This window comes from Eubalaena glacialis, chromosome 18, assembly GCF_028564815.1.
Source record: "Eubalaena glacialis isolate mEubGla1 chromosome 18, mEubGla1.1.hap2.+ XY, whole genome shotgun sequence".
In the NCBI taxonomy this organism is placed as follows: Eukaryota; Metazoa; Chordata; class Mammalia; order Artiodactyla; family Balaenidae; genus Eubalaena; species Eubalaena glacialis.
The window spans coordinates 50200924-50206250 of NC_083733.1; positions in this window are offsets into that span (position 1 = coordinate 50200924).

Sequence of the window (5327 nt, forward strand, 5' to 3'; positions counted from 1 at the left end):
TTTGATGATTAAAACTGAGAATTTTTCTCCCTGAGACCATAAATAAAACAAGGATGTCCAATTTCACCACTTCTACCCAACATTTTACTGTAACTTCTAGCTAGTGCAATAAAGCAAGAAAAATAAATAGAAGACAACTAGATTATAAAGGAAAAAAATACCATTATTTTCTGATGACATGATTGTGTAAAAAGAATATCCAAAAGAACCTATAGACAATTAGAATTAATAGAGAACTTAGCAAAGGTGCTGGAGATCAGGAAATAGACAAAAACCAATTTTATTTCTGTATACCAGTAACAAACATAGAGAAAATAAAAATTTAAAAATCATTGACATTTACATTAGCATCAAAGGGCAACAAATATCTAGAAATACATCTAGCAGAAAATGCACAGGATGTCTCCACTGAAAACTACACAATGTTATTGAGAGAAACTAAAGAAGTTCTAAATAAATGGAAGACTTGATTTGTAAAATCACAAATCTTCCCAAATTGTTCTATAAATTTGCTATAATACCAATCAAAATCCAAGTATGATTCTGAGTGTGTGTAATTTTATAAGCTGATTCTTAAATTCTTATGAAAAGTCAAATAGCCAAGGCAATTGGAAAGAAAAGTAAATCTGAAGGACCCACACTACCAGCTATGAAAACTCACTATAAAGCTAGAAGCAATAAGACTGTGATCTTGATGTAAGGAAAGTCCAAAAAAACCTCAATGGAATAGAATAAAGAGTCTAGAAACCACACAATGTTTAGTCATTTAATTTATGAAAAGTTGACTCTGTAGAGCAGTCTTTTCAATAAATGATGTTAGGTGGATTGAATATCCATGAGAAAAAGTACTTCTTCACTGCCATCTCACACCACACACAAAAATCAATTCCCCGATGCACTGCAGCTCTAAATGTAAAATGTTAAACAATAGAACTTTAAGAGGAAAACATCTTGTAGATGTGTGAAGTATACAAAGATTCTTAAATAGGACACAAAAAAAGAGAGTAAAAAGGCCAACCACAGCATTGTAGAAGAAAAATACACACACACACACACACACACAATCTCCAGAAAAAATTCTCTTATCAAAATACGTACATAGAACTCCTACAAATTAATAAGAAAAAGATTTTTTAAATAGAAAAATAGGTCAAAGACATGAACAGATACTTCACAAAAGAAAATCTCAAAATGGCCAATAAGCACATGAAAATGTGTCAAGTTAGTTATCAAGGAAATGTAAACTAAAATTACAGTTCAGTGCACTAACCATTCAGAACGGCTAAAATGGAAAAGATGGAAAATACCAATAGATATAGAACAACTGGAACTCTCATGCACTTCTCTTGGTGGTGTACAAACTGTTTGGAAAACTGTCAGTAACTACTAAACCTGAACATGTGTGTTTCTTTGACACAGATACCCACTCCTAAGTCCATACTCACCGAAAATGCATACATATTTTTTAACAAAAACCATGTGCTATAATATCCATGGTAGTGCCATTCATATTAGTCAAAACCTAGAAACTCCTTAAATGCCATCAACGGTAAAATTGATAAGTAAATTGTGATGCAGTCACATACTGAAATGCTACATAGTAAAGAAAATGGATGCTCTACAACAACTCTTTCTGAATAAATCTCAGAAACGTAATTTTAAGATGTAGAAGTCAGAAGAAAGAATGCATACTATATGACTCAATTTATGTAAGTAAAAGCCCAGTGATTACCCTTGGGGGTGTGACAGTAAATGGAAGGGAGCAAGAGGTATCCTCTGGGGTCTAGCCATGGTCCTCATATTGATTTTGGTGGTTGTTACACCAAATTTTCTGTTTGTGAAAATTCACTAAGCTGAACGTACGACTTTCTGCATGTATGTTATATTTCAATGAAGTTAAACATAAAACAACAACAAAGGCAACTTAACCATCTTTATTTTTATAATTGTTGGTACCTTTTTCTTAAATGAGGAGATTAATATTGTTTCCTTGCACTCTTTCTAGTTTTATTAATACAATTAGAAATATTTAGGCCCAAACTATTGTAGTTTTTAGCAATTGTTAAACTTTATGTTTTGAGCATTAATTGCATTTTGCTTTATAGTTACCACTATAATTTACCACAATTGTATAGACTTAATTAGAAACAAATGAAAGAGACTAAAAAGGCAGTAGAAAAGATCATTGAAACTACATGCTTGTTCTTTGAAAAGATAAACAAAAGTGACAAGCCTTTAGACTCACCAAGAAAAAAAAAGAGAGGACTCAAATAAGTAAAGCCAGAAATGAAAGAGGAGATGTTACACCTGATACCACAGAAATACAAAGGATCATAAGAGACTACTATGAACAACTGTACACTAATAAATTGGACAACCCAGAAGAAATGGACAAATACCTAGAAACATACACCAAACCAAGACTTAATCATAATGAGATAGAAAATTGGACCAGATTGATTACTAGACAGGAGATTGAATTAGTAATCAAAAACCTCCCAACAAACAAAAGTCTAGGACCAAATAGCTTCACTAGTGAATTCTTCTCAAATTCTTCCAAAAAATATAAGAGGGAACTCTTCCAAACTCATTTTATGAGGCTAGCATTAGCTTGATTAAAAAAAAAAAAACAGGCAAGGACTCCACAAAAAAGAAAATTACAGGCCGATATCCCTGACGAACGTAGATGCAAAAAAATCCTCAACAAATTATTGGCAAGCCAAATTCAACAACACATTAAAAGGATCATGCACCACGATCAAGTGGAATTTATTTCCAGGGATGCAAGGATTGTTCAACATCCACAAATCAGTCAGTTTGAGTATTTTTTAAATGAAGGGCACATGGGTGGTATACTTTCTAAGTACTTTTTTCATGTTTCAAAATTGACAAGCTTGCCTCAGGAATGAGAGGTTAAGAGAATGTAGAATTGCGTTTTCAATTCAAAATACCTTTCATTTTTATAAAGGCAGTATATGTACAGTGTAGAAAATTAGAAAATATAGATAAGTAAAAGAAAACAAAAATCATCATTTTTTCACTGTTAACAGCTTAGACTATGTCTTCACAGATCTTTTTCTATACACATACATGGATATGTATGTTTATCAAAGTAAAATCATCCTGTGCACATTGTTTTATAACATGCTTTTATTCTGTAAATAAGTGTCCACATTTTCGTAGCATTAAATTATAATGTCATCTAGTGCCCAGACTGTACTCAAATTTCCCTGATTGTCCTTTATAGATGGATTGCTTCAACTAAATGCAATCCAGGTGGTTATTCCCTTAAATTACTTCTAATCTAGAAGAAGCCCCTTTTCTGAGGGTAGGTGGTTGAATGGATTGGGACAAATGCCATATCTTCTGGATTTGTCTGCTCACCTTCTTAGGTATCATTATTGAGGCACTGTCTTTCTCCAAATCTCTGTAAGCATATCTGTTGAACTCCTGTCATTTGGTGTTACAGAAGAAAATTCAGATAGCAATTTGATTCCCCACCTGCCTTCCTACTGCTTTCTAACTTATTTTGTCTAACCTTGAAGTTTAAAAACTGTCATGAGGCGCTATCTCCATGGGACTCTATTCAGTTAATTATGACCAGTATTCAGTGAATGCTTTCATCTAAAAGGTAAAGTTTTTATTGAGCTCAAAGACTGTTTCTTTCTTTCTTTCTTTCTTTCTTTCTTCCTTTCCTTCCTTCCTTCCTTCCTTCCTTTCTTTCTTTCTTTCTTTCCTTCTTTCTTTCTTTCTTTCTTTCTTTCTTTTTTTCTTTCTTTCTTTCTTTCTTTCTTTCCTTCCTTCTTTCTTTCATCTTGTATGTGTGTGTGTATATCTATGCCATTTCCTGCTGGAATTGTTAGCATACGTAATTTGACTCTCCTGGACTTAACCCCTGAATTTGTCTCTTTATTGGTCCTCTCAATTATGTTCAGCTCTTTATTCCTTTCATAGGAAACTGTCTTCTCACTCTTGGATTTGGGAATAAAGATGAGGATGGGATTCTCAGTCTTAGCACACTACCAGAAGCACAGGTATTATCAACCCCACCCAGCATGCATTGAGCTCTTCCCCTCGGCCAGGTTCTGTTCTACATGCTCTACAAGGATCACCTCAATGGATCATCACTCAAGCCTATTAGGCTGGGATCATGATTAACTCCATTTCACAGATGATGAAACTGAGATACCAAGTAGATTAGCAACTTACCCAACCACAGGGATAATCAGTAGTCATACTGGAATCTAATTCCAATCTCCTTCTCCCGGGCTGTCTGTGCTGCTAGGAACCAGGATGGACACCAGGCTTCTAGCCTCTCAGTCCCATGGCATCCCCTCCCCTAGTGGGACCCTACTAAATCTCCTTCCAGGTAAGTTGCTCATTTGCATGCAGCCATCTGTGGACAGGTCTTCCCCTTGGTCTGGTGCTTTTTGCTCTATATTTCATAGAAATTTTCTCAAAACATTGTAATATGACTGGCTGCCTTTCCTAGTTTCCAATATGAGCACAGAATTTTTCCTATATTTACATTCCTTTGGCTATTTGAAAGGAAACCTCATGCTAAATGCACACTTGGAGGTTTTTTTGGTTTTTATGTTCCCTATCAAAATGTGAGCTCCAGTTATTTCATCTCCCTGACCAAAAGCCTTCTGGGACTACCCCGTTCATAGTGAACAACATGAAACCCGTTAACTTAGAAACCAGTCCCTCTAGAAACAAGCCCAGCCTGACTTTCCAATCATAGTACCTATCATTCTTTTGATCCTCTTCATTTTTGGAAGAAATCGACCTATATCTGCACTCTCCCTGCCCTGGCCTCGCACCTTGGCACCATACTGCTTTCTCCATCCTTTCCCTCATCCCATCCCCCCTCCTTCCTCAGATGCTGCACAGGCATTTTGCCTCTTCACCTCCCCCCGTGACCTCCTCTCTGTCAGGGTCCCAGCAGCAAGCAGATGGTACGCTCTGTGAGGATTCTCCAGGGACCGTTTACCTACAAAGGGGCCCGTTACAAGGTAAGAAGTGCCTGTAGGAGAACCTCAAGGGATGGTGTAGGAACCAGTGTCTGGACCTAAAGGAAGGAGAGAAGGAGAGGTTCCCTGGGGCCTAGAAAGAGAATCCCGCATTGTCTTGAGAAGAGCAGAGACCTTCAGGCAACCACAGAGGGAGGAACCCAGCAGATTAAATACTCTGACCTCAGACTCCCCTCCAGTCTCCTGCCAGGGCTCCCCTCTGTCAGAACCCAACCAGAATCCAAATGACCTGGGACCCCTTGATATAATGCATACACATCCGCCTCCGGGGGCTGAGACCAGAGTAGAGAGGAA